Source organism: Varroa jacobsoni, unplaced genomic scaffold (assembly GCF_002532875.2).
Source record: "Varroa jacobsoni isolate VJ856 unplaced genomic scaffold, vjacob_1.0 contig02293, whole genome shotgun sequence".
Taxonomy (NCBI): Eukaryota; Metazoa; Arthropoda; class Arachnida; order Mesostigmata; family Varroidae; genus Varroa; species Varroa jacobsoni.
In genome coordinates, this window is record NW_019214790.1 from 24,885 (window position 1) to 40,650 (window position 15,766).

A 15,766-nucleotide genomic window follows, 5' to 3' on the forward strand; every position below is an offset into this window, starting at 1 on the left:
GCTTCACGGACATAGATTGCGTGTTGGTCAGGCCAAACACTGTTTTATTTCACAGCTGGCCGTGATAGCTTAATTTCGACGATCACCCTTCGACAATGCCAGCTCGACTCGGTCAGTACTCAACCAATTATGCGATAGTGGCTGGCTAGTACGATATCAGAAACATGCAACATGTTCGCAAGCGACAACTAATTTTAGAAACATTAGAACTTAGAGGAATATATTCCTTTGGGTTAACAGCTTGAACTGGAGATTCGGCAAAAGCTACTAATTGAGAAGGAATTACGCGAACTGCGGCGCGAAGGTCGCAAATGACACCTGTGGCTGCTGGCTTATGACTCAGTTGTAGCGACCGGCGGACGGCCACAACACGAGATAAACACGCAGTCACTGCTGACTATAGAACGACGAAAACAAACAGAGCGAACATGTGAAGCAGTGGCCTCAGTGGTTCCTCGAACTTCGATAACGTATTATAGTAGTAGTATTTGAAGGCTGTAACGTTTCTCTCTAGTTACGGCGGCGCCATTGAAAATCCGCCTTACAACCGTTTCGGAGTGCTCGTTCAGCTTCATTTCGTCTGTCGCAACATTTCTTACACGTTTCTAGCCATAGCAGCACTCACAGATAACGCGATAGGGATATGTGTGTTAGCTGAACGTAAGCGTTGGATTGCCCTGAGGTGGGTAGACGACGTCGTAGGAAGGTAAGCGGTTAGTTGTTAATGTAGACAACGACGGGTGCCGGATGACCTGGCTAAAATGCCTGGCGGCTGGCAACCCGCCGGCAGGATCACGCAACGCAGGCAACAACTTCTACCAGCACTAGGCAGGCTATCCTCTTTTATAGGAGGGGAAGGGCTTTGAGCAAGGGTGTAAGTGACGTCAGGGGGTAAAGGGGAGGAGCCTGCGCTACTGCCACTCTGCCATCGTGCACTAGGCGCCGGCACAGTCGGACTCGAGTTGGCGGTGCGTCGAACGGAGTCGACCCAAGCGAATTCCCGCACTGAACGAAGTCGAGGTCGAGTTTTCGGGTTCATGTTATGGCTGAAGCAACGAGGGAGGCGAGATGAAGCAAGGCGCACGCTATGGACGGCTGCTGGAACAAAGACGAAATAAGAGGTACCGGCAGAGCAGCGACAGTCACATATCGATAGAGTAACTAAAGGACCCAACCGATTGACCAAGCGATCCTCGACAGTCGCCGTACTGGTTCAGCCCCTGGCGTTTTAAAGAAAGAAAATGGAAAGGATGCGGAAAACCTGTATGACAGTAATATTCACTAGGAAGACGCAAATGAAACACAATGAAAGATCGGACACCGGCCAGACGGCCGTTAGAGCCGCGGCGACAGCCAGCCCTGCTATGGCAGTATCAGCGACAGAGGCTGTGGTCATCTCTTGGCAGATGTATTTAAGTAGTAATGGTACTATAATAATAATGATTATTAATTGGATTTGGTGTGAGCGGGAACGCTACGTAGTTATTGACAGGGAACCCATGAAGGCCAAGACGGTGGGACAAGGCGGGATTGACTCCTTAGAATTCGTTTGTTCGATACAACCCGAAGATGATGAGAGAGCAACAGGTGGGTGGAGGACTCCAATGTACGAAAATAGAGAAAGATAAAGGGACGACGAAGATAACATTAGAACACATGCACGCGCGTCACGACAATGAGATACAACGATGTAGGGAAAGAGACAAGCGGGAGAATACAACACGCCACCAAGCCACGACAGCCGGAGGGTTGTAAGGAGCGGGGGGCGGGGTCATCTCTTTCTCGTGCTACCTGCCCTTCCTATTTATCGATGTATCTCCATTTTGATGATTCTATTTATTTATATTTACTGCCTCTTCTTTGAGCGTATAGGAGGAGCAGTTGTAATGTCAGGTGTGTGCTTGGTTAGGTGGAGTTGGGGCGGGGGCGATCGCATCAGGGCGTGGCTTTCCTGAGAGAGGGAAAACACACCCCCACGTTAGGGGTGGCAAACACTTTTGCATCGAGCGGCGCGCGTCCGACGCGATGTCGCGCTCCTTCTAAAGCTGCCGCTGTAGGCGCCAATGGCTCCGGCGCGCAAGGCAGATGAGCATCGGGCACAGCAAAAGTCGAGGAGCGAACAGCAACAGGGAGAATAAGGACAGGAGCAATCGAAAAGGAAAGAGAACTCTGGAGACCTAGAAACTTACGAAATGAGAAGAGATATTGAAGCACTTGAAAAAAGCAACTAGGGATAAAAATATCAGTCAGCACAGGGGCGGCGAGGCAAAAAACGCCATTACCATTACAGATCTGCAACACACATTAAGCTAGCAATGACGAGCAACAAAGGAAGAGTAGACTAACGAGATACCGCGACTCCGAGAGATGCTATTCCAATTAGAATATCTGAGTGGAACGTTTACCCAAGAACAGAAGAAAAAGGGTAAAAATAAAGGCCAGAGAAGCTAGAAAGCGTTGTTTGCAGTCCGTTTAAGTTGTTAAGAGAAAAAGGTGAAGGCAGAAATTGGATAACTCGTCATGACAACAAATGGTAACTGCGATATGACTATAAAAAGTAGATTCGGCGGAGAAATATCAATTGTATGTTAAGAAAAATGGTAATGAGATAGCGAGAAAGGTAAACCACAAAGAGCACAAGAATAGGGAAGGAGTAAGGGATTAAAGCTTTAGTACTTATCGCTAGTACTATTATTGCAGTGGGTGGAATGGGAAACGGAAAATGCGTTAAAAGGTCAACTTAGAGTTGGATGCTGGGGTGTGTTAGTTAGGGGGACCGTTAATTGAAGTGCACTCGCGAAAGATATATTGCGCGACAAGTACGATAATAACAACGATAAGACAATAAATCGATCCAGCCGGTGCGTTGTAGACCCATAACTGACTAATTATTTCAGCAAACTAAGTTTGGATGCTATGAGCGTCGGGATAGCTGGCCATGCGAAGTTCACGCTGTAATCGGTGGCGAATACTGGTCCACGTGGATATAAATGGCATTTAGCCATTAAACAGCAGACGAAAATAGAACAAGATCTAAAAGAAGGAAACGGTGCAGGATGTACGAGCATGTTTACTTTATGAGCTTGCCTTCAATTCCTAAAAGGCATACGTGTTGGTTGACGACCACATAGAAACGCTTCAGGGTTGTACCCAGAAAGTGTTATTTTAGACGCAACAATTAACCATACTCCTCCAAGTAAAACCAAAGCAGAGTAATGGTCGTCTGCAACGTTAAAGAAGGAGAAACTTGTGGTAAACAACTGTGTATTTCTTTCAACATAAACTGTGACACCAGTTTTTGATAAGGATACATCGACATTATTGATTTAATTTAAAAGTGCACTCAACTTCAAAGAATTATGGAGTCACACATAGACAGTACAGAAATACGTACGTTTTGGCATAAGATACCTCTTACATTCGATATAATATACACCCTGTTACGATGTTTTGTCCGGAAAATTTCGGCCTTGACTTCCGGTCTCTGCCATACTTAAAGTGTATCTCTTCGAAAAATCACAGGGCCTTAACTCATGGGCTCCGAGTTGAAGTGCCAACGAAAGGCCAGTCTGCCACCGTACATATAAAATCGCCAATGGACCATTTAAACACATTATAAATTGCTTTATAGACGTAGAAATCCTTTACGTTAAGGATTTCATGTACAGCGCCTAACTTACGAAACTCGATGTTGCATACGCTCGCATCGTGTCGCCTATTATTTTTGTAACTGCGTGGCAGATGCCGTTCCGAGCATCTATGTAAAAAAGCCCTTACAAAAGTACGATGCGCAATGCTGTAAAACGCGAATAGGCAAGTCAATACGACGCAAACGCCTTGCGATGGCTACACATATCCTTACTGTTATCAGATCTAGTTGGTTGGACCATTATGTCCTCCTGAATTGCAACTCTACCAGGCAACAAAGCAGAGCTGGTGAACTTTAAAGATACAGTATTCAGCTATATAACGCCGTCATTGAGGCAAATAAAGAAACTTGCTGACTTCGCAACTGCAAGCTTCGTGTATATCTCATCCTGAAAACATGATTTCCAAAAAATCATTTGTAGCGAAAAAGGTATGGTGCTTGGATAGATAAAATAACACGATTAATAACATAATCTGAAAATGAAATACAACGACTTTGGACGAGACTCTGTTGATAGTGAAACGGATCACATTCATACGCAAAATAGTATAAAACGAGGAGAGTGCGTAGCCTCAAGACACCCTTACATTCACATTTGCGGAAGTTCTTTGTTGAAAGGACCCATTGGAACAATGAGTCAACGAAAGCCTACTTAGAGGCCTACCGTTGTTGATATGTTTGATGGGACGTCACGAATAACGTACTCTAGCTATTATTATGATATTAGAACAGCAAACGCTACAACACTAGGGTCTGTCGACAAAATTACATCATATAAAAACACCTCAAACCGCGGAGACTATGCCACACATTGCAGAATGCTGGTGCAGCCACTGCTGGCGGTGAATAAACACTTAGTGAAGTTCGACCTACATTTCGATCCGAAGGTTGACGAGAGCACGCTAGCACGCCTTCGCTAGGCCTGCTATGCCTGTAGGCCTAAAACAACAGAATTCATTCACAAAGCTACAATACGATTAGGTGAAAGTACAACTCCAAAAACAACAAGATGTATTTGGCAAAACCTGGACGCAAAGGTTGGGACGATGGAAAGAAAAAGCAGGTTGTAAGCAACTAGCGATCCTGCCTATAGTATAATACGTAAAGCCTGCCGCAGAGAATAGAGTGGTACGAATACGTATACTAATAGCTTCGACGAGTATGGCCGACTGAGAAGTACTAAAAGACAACTGATACATACACGCACGCATAGATCATGTTGTGGCCGGACCGTTGAAGCAAAAGACGAAGCCCAAACTACCACAGAGCAAACCATGGATATTGCGTCCCCGGAGGACAGACAATTTAAACCCGTCTATGGGCACGACCAAGTTGAAAACGACTTGGCCGGGCCGCGAATAAAGCGACTACGGGGAAAGGGAGAAAGGGGGCTACATCTACCTGGTACAGGAAAAATCGACGCGAACTTCGAATTGCGTGGTGCGCTCGAGACCTTATCTTAGGCCGACGTGAAGTCAAACACACTGCGATTGAGTCAACATATAATAGCCTATATTCGTTCGTAAAAAAAACCAACGGTTCTTCTGTTGTTTTGCTACAATAGTATATCATGATGTCCATAATTTTATTAGCCAACGGAACGCAGCATTAATGTGTGTTTGAACTTGTTCATATTGTATGCTTGTTTCTATAATCTCCTTTGATGAGACTGTCAGAGGGAAACAACGGCTACTACTAAAACTACTCAGGTACAGTTGGTGAACCAGGCAGTCCCTTATCAAGAAAAAACAGGAGACAAAATTTTCAATCAAGACATTAAGTCGATATTTGAAGACCGAATTACGGATCCGTCGGACAACATATAATCGTTCCTGACACGTACCCTTCTATTCAATTATACAGGGTACATCTATTTGATGATCTGCAGTTCTATATGAGCTCGTCCAAATGAAAATAGTATTAATAGTACATCTCTACTGTCTTAAACACTTCAAGCTAAGTGCATATTCAGATGAATTACTCATCTAAAATAACAATATGAAAATTCTTCATAGAAACTTGAAGGTACTGACGCAGCTTTTGTTATATCGCGGTCAAACAATTGGACTGGGCAGCTAGCGGTGATAAAAGAATTCCTTGAGTGGCCTGTAACGAGCCAACGCCGATTCCCTCATTAGTATGACAGTTTTACACGACTTTGTCGGATCAATACATTCAATTAAGTCTTTTAAGTTATCAGCATTTGTACATCTTACGATGCAGTCTACTACAAATATCAGCAATGTCGGGGAACTTAATGCAGTGCGACCTTTCTGTTGTAAGCCTGACAGGATACATTCATATATTTGATTGAAAGGGCACTTAAAAAAATATGAGAAATTGCCGACTATTTTATATTTATTTACGATATGTTTCACTTAGAATTATCGAAAAACAGACGAACTAAAGCACAAGTTCCCTTCTAGCTTAATTTGGGTTAAAAATGAATTAAAAGTACAGTGTGTTCAAGTGCGACCTAACGATTAACGGTGTGGAACTTTAGCTTTCTTTCAATATACCCAGTTTAAGCTGAAAAATGAAATGCTGACTCTTTTGGCGGTTGACGATGATCAAATTAGCGATATATAAACAAGGAAATGTTTTTCATCATACAAAACATGAGCCTAGTTCGCCATAGTGGTAAACAGACACGTTGCCTATTTGCCATCAATGGTAATCTCCAAATGCGGCCAACCTTTGATATATTTTCTCTATAGATATTCAGTAAACATTTACTAAGATATAACAGTACATAGCAAACAGTTCCGAAAGGGTTTTTGAGAGGATGACATTGCTGGAACGTTGCTAGTTCCTCAAAATTCTTCTCGTTGTCTTTCGAGGTAGCCTTATCAGGCCTTCTTCATTTTACATTTTAAAATGTAATATTACAGCGCTATTCAAATAAGCTCAACGTTTGACGAAATTTAATGGTCGTATGCACGTCTTTTGTGCATACAAAGATCACAAATGAGCAGGGTTTCGGTCTTTTTTTACATATAGCCAAATTGTTTGCCAGAGCTAGGTGTTCAGGAACGCCCCATATGACAACGATTAATAACCTTCGTGATACAGATTCTGGTGCAAGTTTTGGTCTTAACTTTGATGAAGTTCCGTCCAGCAATTTCAGAAGTTATTATGATGACACGCAAAAGTTTCCGCAGGAATGAATAGGTTTTTTTTTGAAAGATTTATTAACTTTTGATCCATTTCTAGTTCATCTAGTTCGTCGCGCTAGGATCGCAGTTGAAGCTGTTTTTCAGCAATAGGTTTCCGTGGCCAATCTATCGTACGCTGGACGGTTTTGTCTGGATAAGTTAGGAAGCAGGAACAAGAAGGATCGCTTCAGGACAGATTATCTGGAAATAGGCAGAATACAGGCTACGCCTGGGTGGGTAAGAGTCTCCAAGGTATCTCACGCGAACTGCTTAGCTCAAAGTGGCAGGATCGCCTCCGGATACGAAAGGGTCTGAACGTTTACGATGATTAAGTTAATAAAATTAATATACATACAAGATTTACAAAGTAGATGGACTACCTATTATAAACAGAGCGCTGTCGACATAGGCATTGTCAAGCAACAGACTGATATACCAGGAGATCTCGTAATTAACTGAAGTTAACCAAGCTGTTGCTACACCACAGCGGTTTGCCACTAACATCTATTATTATTGTTGTTACTATTATCAGCTCAGCAAATACTCACGTTTAAATGGAATTCTTGTATTGCCTATAAAAATACGTACGAGCATAAATAAGCGGTGCGATGAGTGGCAGGCGTTTGGCAAGGTCGATTTTTTCTTAATTTCAACTAAGAGATGTGAATTAATAGAAAAAAAACTTCATTCAAGTTGCGAGACCTATTTAAACCACTTTTTTTACTCTTATTGGGACGTGTTGTCACACTATAAATGACAATTTTTCTTTCTTTTTTTCTTAAATCCAGAATAACACACAGAAAGAGGTTTGACGCTACATGTAATTACATTTGCAAGAGTGAAGCAATAGATTTCGAAAATTTAATGTTAAGATTAGAGTTGTGTCTTTGTCCCTCGTAAATACGCTTTTTTCTGCTAGAATACAAACATGATACGTTTTTACATTCCTAAAAGCGCCTTTGAGATTGACCAGGCCGCATTTTCAGTTTGTCTATAATTTACTCTTCTAAGTTTCTCAAAATATAAACTTGACTCCACGGATACAGCTCGGGTCAGTACGAAAATTGGTGCAGCAAGGCAACTGATTTTTTCACAAAAAAAATTTAGACTGTTCTTTGAAGTGCAGACTTCAATTTTTCGGTGCAGAATCTAAGACCGATAGTCAACCATCCCTTGGACATGCTCCCTGTTGATTGCATAGCTGTATTGAAACAATTAAAAACATGAACAAAAGTTAGTTTAAAGTTCTTCGACATCTTTTTTTCTCTTAAGTACTTTTCAGTATAAGAGTCGATTTCGATAGCTTCCAGCCAGCCTCATACGACCACTGTTTCGATAAGTCAAAATGACATTTTCAGCTTATTTGCCTTCTATGATATATTTCTGAAGTTTTTCGATATTTACTGAGTCGTTCTCGTACGGTGCGAAATTTACGAAATTTATCTGTGCTTATGCAACATGTTCAGATACGTCGATTGCTGAATATCTGTTTATTCTGAGCTCCGTTCCATGTAGAATTAATTCCACTTCACGAGGACTCATTGTCAGGCGATAGGATCTCACTTAGTGACGCTTAACAGTTGCAGCCAGGCTGAATTAAAAATGACACATATGGAAACAAACGCCTGAGTCAGTGTAAATTTATAACCGCAACCACGTTCGCATCTAAACGGACACCGATTAAGGAAAGCAACTTGATAATGATATTCTGTTTTATCTGGTATTCTCCACGAGTGGGGTGTATCGTGAGCGTTGACGCCAGCAGTATAGAAAACAATAAACAGCATACGTAATACACAACCAGCGTGAATAAAGTAAGTTACTTTTTTTTTTTATAGCAAAAAATAATAAACGAGCCTCAGCAAAGTTCACTGATCGAAATTATTTGACGGCTGGAGGGAAGCGGTACCGAAAGGCGTGTTTGTCTATCTGAGCTACCGCTTGTTCTGTAGGCATGTTCTGAGCTAGCAATGCAAGCATAACTTCTTTATTTTCATGCTTGTATATATATATATATATATATATATATATATAAACACTTTTCGAATTTCGAAGCTATTCGATTAAGAGGGATATAGCATATACTGCGTATTACAGAGCGCCATAGCCACAGTGTCGTTCTCTGCTATTGACGTTATTGATGAAACAAGCTCTTAGACTGAAGCTTCTTTAGCACCGTTCACAGAGGTTTCCGCGAAGGCATACATCATAACCCAGACAGTACTCCGACTAACACTTTTGCATACTTATCCCAATGGTGGCCGTTAAAAGTGGTCGATCCTTGAAAAAGTATTGTTTTTATAATTCAACGTAGATTTTCGTTACGTTCCGATCGTGTAAAGGACAATGCCGGCGCGGTCACATTTAAATATATGAGCTTGGAAAACATTTTGAAGACGGTTAAAACTTTTTGGTTAGTTACAGAGAAATATATGATTCTAAGAAATATTTCGAGCTTCCATTTCGGACGCTCTCTTCAAGCACGGCTCTATGCAAGGTATTTGAAACTGTCAGATTAGTTCTAACGTCCAATTCTAAGTCCCACATAACCTAAGTCCCATAATTTTCGTCACTAATTTTGGTAATTAATTATGACCTCGTTTTCATCTGTTGTCTGCGCCGACGACAGCCGTCAGTAAAAGACGCCCAAACGTTCCTGCCCATTACAGGCATCATATACGCGTTGTCTTAGGTCTGCTTGCTGGCAGCAGGCATGCCTTGGCCCTTTGTGTATCCGCTAATTCCTCCACCTACCTACAGACCTAATCGTGATAGAGTTCATTTCGTTACGTGCAAGTTTTCTTGTAGGTAGAGCGGTGGATAGCAACGAGCAACCAGGCTCAAGGCGCCAGTGAATCTCGGAGATTTGGATGCACGGGGAATCCTATGGTGCTTACCTTCTGGTGGGCTAAGCAAAGGCAAACTCTGAAACCGTGCGAAGAAGACAAACAATTAGGAAATGGTAAAGTGCATAGCTGCAATTTTCTCTCTGCTTCTCTATGCATATTCTATGTCATTTCTTCTTCGCTACCTGCTGAACGGTTCATAAAACCCAGACCCACGCGGCTGTTCACATCTGCGCTGGCAACACATTTAGTCGAAATCCAGTTCGTGTATTGCAGGAGGGCGGGCAGTAGTACGGTGTTGGTCCTTTTGGGATTACACCGTCCAGAGGATGCTGTCTGTTTTGCCATCACAGATGAATTTCGTATTATACGCAATTACTGAGTAAATTGTACTAGCTTATTCGTTGGCTAAACGCAAGTTTCTATTGAGAGCTGTTGCCAACTGAATGGACAGCCTGCACAGCAATGTATCCCCATGGACTTCTATCGAATCTATGCGTAGACATAATAATTAGAATAGTTAACGCTCCATGGCTAGGATCAGTTCAGCAAAATTGAATAGGACGTCGCTGATTTGTCCGCGCATTCTTATAATCATAGTAGCTGTTTAAAGGCGTCTTCACCTGTTCCTTTATCTTTTTTTCCATAAGCGTAGAAACGAAAATGGTTAAAGGCAATCTACCCAGTATTCAAGGAGAACCAGATTTACAGACTGGGTTTAGTGCCATAGCTTTTAGGATCTATGGAACTATATGTAGTCTCAGGAGGACCATTTGCATACTCTATTCACTTAATTGCATTCAACGTACGCAGAATTATGTTGTATGCGTTACAGTCAGAATATATATTGAAAGTACACAACATACTTATAATGACAAAACGAGCTGTATAAGTACACTGAGCCAAATGTTAGGTTTTAATCCACAGGTACCGTTTATGCCTGTTTTCTACTCTCCTTTTTCTATTTTTTCGTTTGCTGTTGTCATCTGCTTACGCATCGTCTGCTGTTGTCATCTGCTTACGCATCGTCTGCTGTTATGCACATAAACAAAAACATCCTCTTTTGCACTCAACAGTGCTCCTGTTATCGCTTATCTGGATCATAATTTTCTTTTACTTTAAATTTCGAGGATGGATCGGGTAGTAAAAACGAACACTTTCGGTACTTGCTATTTCTCCTTCATTAAGATTAAGAAGTTGCCGCAGCTACGCCTTACATGACGAAGACGTCATATTTGAACGTAGCACTTCAAAGTGGCTTGTTGCATTAAAAATACCATCTTTAGCCCAAAGAACTAGCTCGGTTGATTTTTCAAATTCATTAAAGCTCGCCTTCGACTAGTTTTCACAGGAGACAGCTATTATATTAAACTATATTTCATACCTGAGGAGCTTCCATCACATGTAAAACAGTTACTGTGAGTTGACTGTATAGTTTTTTGACAAAAAATAGTACAAACTGGACGTTGTCACTTGTCATAGTCGTCGTTGACGTCCAAAGACGGCAGGACTGAATCTTTATAAAATGGCGTAAGATTTTTTCAACAATGTATAAACTTTCAGCATGGGTAAAGAATATATCAGATAAGGCAGCCAGTAGTCAATCTCGCGCCAACCTAATATGCACTGACCACATCTTAAGATAGCTGTTCTTTGTTTTTCATAGAACAAACGTTATAGTACAACGTTGTAAGTTTGTTGGTTTTTACCATCTCTGCTCACTGAGGTCTAGCTAGTTTAGAGAAATGATTTAATAGCCCAATAATAGGTGAATGTTTGTTAGCAACACATTTTTTTTAATAAATATAGTTTATTCCTATCTGCAGTGTTAAAAGTACTGAATGGAAAATGCGTAATGTGGTTATCTATTTTTATGTATGTTTCACTAGACTAAAGAGCAATTTTTTTCTCTTACTTGCTATAGTTTACCGTGGGATTTGCCAACTTTGCCTTGGTTTAAAAGTAGTTCATAGCTTATACATACGAAACGATTATGGGATATGTTCACTGGCATACGCTAAATGAAAATTTACTATTGAACCAATGTAGTGTCCCGCATTTTTATGTTAAGTTTGGTCTGCTCAGAGAATATCAACACACATCGTTCTCGTTTATAAACACTGTATATAACCTGTAGTGATCATCAACACTCTTGTTCATAAAGTACGGCAGGAACCTCCCTAGAAATTGACTACTCCCGTCATTTTCACAGCTCGCGTACGTTTTTTGCAACAAGTACGCATATTGTGCGAATTCTCACTGCGTGCGCACCTATATGTACAAACTAAGAATGAGACCTATGTGCACTGGCAGAGTCGATACCAGCTCTGCTAATATTCATCCTGAAAGGGAAGATGATGCTGTCTGATCATCGGACTGCTTGCTTACCACGCCAAGACGACACCTGCTCACACTCAACATGTTCATTCTACCTTGCATTTGCATCCATCGAACCCCTACTGCCAACCCGTTGGCGTCACCCGCACTTTTCCTGTAGTCCTGTTGTGCGTACGTCTGAGGTTACAGACCTAGCCTAGTTAGGCCTGAGCCGGTGGGAGGGGGCAGAGAAAATGCCGTTGTGCGTGTGTATACATCACCTTTCGGCAATCTGATCTATGTGAGGAGGGACTACTAATCGAAAAGTTGAAGGGCAGCGGTGCGGAAACCTGTCCCACGCCTGCTTGGCTACATAGCAAATAAAGGAAGCCTCCTTGAGCCTGCGTCTGTATTCTGTACTGTTCATATCTTTTCCGCTACCTCACATAGCAAGCGACGGCTGGCCTGTTCCGTCGTCAAGGCTTATTGCTGACTGCTTGAGCCGCCGATGCCAATGAAGGTGGCTGCAACACGGCGTCGAAGTCGACGTCAAACTACACCACACAATTTCGTTCACCCCCTTAGCTGCCTCCATTCCCCGCATACATTTTGGTAGATGAGTGCATTGCAGCCGTTACACTCTAGGTCACTCTAGCCGGCCCAAATTTTCATTCGAAATGGAATAGGACAAGCAGCAACGACGTCCTTTTCATGTGTGTATTATGTATGTCACGCTCAGTTCTCACTTTTAGCAGGACGACTATGGCGACCCTTATCACGACGGTCAAAGCCACATTGGAGATAACGCAGTTGGCGTGTGTGGACTTTTAAATACTGGCATGTTATGCCTGTCTTGAAGATCTGTCGATCTTTCAGTATCCTCTGTCTGCTAATCCTAAGTTAGCTGCGTGACGGTCTGAAGTTTTTCAGAGCTTGCAGCGGAAATTGCCTCACTCGCAGTGATCTTGCTACAAGCAAATGCTATCTTTGATGATGCTTGCTGGACCATAACTGCTGGACGGCTGTTGATCGGTGGGTAATTCGATGATGCTAGGTTCCCAGTGGTCGAGTCTGGTGGAAGCCCAATCAGGAATGGGTGACTAGTAGGCTGAACGCGTCGCTACCGGAGAAATATTACAAAGAAGAATTCTACAGGTCCTTCACGAAGTGACAACAAAAGAAAATATTAAAAATAAAAAAATGTTAAAACACAACAACGGTAAGTTTTTTTTAAAAAAAAGTTATATTTTGCCTTTATAGTCGAAAGTGGATCTTTCGACTGATCAATTGTATATATATATATATATATATATATATATATATACATATATCGCGGTAAACAAAGCTGAAAAAATATTTCTTCGAGTGCTACGAAATACGGGGCTTTTCGCCTTTACTCGGCTGTACAGTATGACTGTTGGCTGAGTACTGATAAATAGACTTTTATGAAACCTTGCATATATGCTGATGTTTGGAGTATTTCGAGCAAACATATTAGGTCTAGAATAGAATTCAAGAACTACGAGAATTGTATTCTCTGATTGAATTTATATCTACAATTAAAAGGAAATCCGTATAGGCCATAACGCTAAATTCTACAGAATCCAACTGCTGTCCATTCAAAAGTGACTTCGAATGTTTTAAATCTTGTCGGCTTCATAGACCAAGCGTAAGGGGTCCGTGTCACGGTCGAAAATATGATCAAAAAATCAAATTCTTGCTGGTCTCTACTGTGGCCACGTTTTGTGGGTTTTCCTGATCATGACATGAAATCACATCTGTTGGGCCTTAGTATACTAACTTTGAACGAACGTCTTTTTTTCTCAATTTTTGCTCGTCATCTTTCCTATCTTCAAGAGGCTACAGATAAAGCATTGATAAAACGCGAAAGCAAGCTTTCTAAAATATCACATTTCATGTACTTTGGCTTAAAAGCAGCCATCATATAAAATGTCAGTAAATCCCGGAATCGGACAAGAAATGAACTTTAATTTTGTAGCTGAGCAGCCTTCAAGGCGTAAATCAATCTGCTTTATTATTGCTAAACAATTGGGTTATTTTTTTATCAACACTTCGGGATGGTTCCGTATGGAAACAGAAAATCCTCTCAAGTTACATTTTTCATAAATTTAAATTCTTGGTCATAAAATGAGCTTTGAACCCGATCATTAATTTACCCCATAGGCCCGTCTCGAATGCTGCAACAAATATAAGCAAAATTTTATATATACTTCTTGCCAGCAGATGATACCAGTTTGAACGGACTACCACCTACTTGTGTGCTATGCGATATGATGCCCTTTCTGTGGGCACCTCCAGTATTTTCTTCGTTCAATTCCGAACTTCTATAGCTCAAATTAAAAGCACGACATAGTTTTACCCTAAAGTGATTAAAAAATACCCCGACTGCGCCAAGCGCATAACCTTGCGTAGGCCTCGCCTTTCAGCTAACATACGCTTTGTCCTTAATGGAATCCCCGATCAGTAACTGACGATAATAGCATCGTATGATACTGCTAGCCATCGACGTATTTTTCGTGTCCCTTGAGGCACCATCGAACACCTATAGCAGACAGTCAGAGCCTTAAGCGGCCAGTCTTGAAGTGCGTTCGCTTCTTGACTTCCGAACAATGTCCGCTCCTGTTCTAATCAGTTGAGTTGATCGCTGAAAGTTATTGAATTAGACAGCATGCAATGTCATGCCATCAAGTGCTATTCAGTGCGGTACTTATTTTTCATCTACTTTCATGAGCGACCTTTCTAAACATCGATAAAATCTACTAATTATCGGGCAGGATCACCTTTCACCTCCCGCACATATCTGCCCTTGAGCAAGTCCGTGTTATAAGGTGATTAGCAAACCGAATTTGTAAGGCTAAAAGCAGCTCCGGGGCTGACTTAGAGTAGGAGCCAAAAAGTCGTCCAAGTTTCGAGAGGCTCACGGCGGAGGACCGTTTCGATAGCATGCGACCTCGCCCTTCGGAGACTCACATCCATGATGTAGCTCCTGAACACCACAAGCTCAGCTGCAGACAGTGAAGTAGCTCTGGCGGCAAACTAGTGCACCCATGAAAAAACAAGCGAAATTAATCTAAGAGGAGACTTTTTTTAAAGGTTTACGTAATTAAAAGTGTTCCAATACCGGTAACGACATGTCACTGCCTTGTTAGATATCGGTTACTGTAATACGTATGATAATAGTTAAAAACTTATCAAAGCTGTTAAGTGTTCATATTAAAAGTAAATCTTCCATGTTGTATGCGTTATCCGGTTGATTTTTGACACTAAACAGCTGTGTCAATTTCCAACCTGAAGGCATACATGTGAAAATTTACTATGCAAATATAGGGCTGCCATGACGGGTGCAAGAAGCGTTAATATTGACATGGATATGGTGTCTACTTGTTTGTCAGATTTGTGAGTATATTCTAAAGTACATAATGAAGATATTTTATTTCGGTATCCTCTGAGTTCGTTCGGTATCTAGTGTAAATGTAAGGCAGGATATTTACCACCACCTCTGTGGCTTGAGTTCTATATTGCGTATTGTGAAAAATGAAAGTTCTATCACTAAACTGTTCCACAACTGATTTTCAAGCTTTTTTTTTTTTCGACAAAAACTTTTGGCCTTAACGTATAACACTGCCTTAAAGATATGTCAGGGAAGGTGCAAGGCTCACTGTAAAGGCTAAGCAGAAAAAGTGTTTCCTCGTATTGATTCGTTTTCATACCGATCTGATTTACGCTGATTGCTTAAATTGAAGGATCGAACCGCGTGTATCTCTCGATTCAAATTTTCC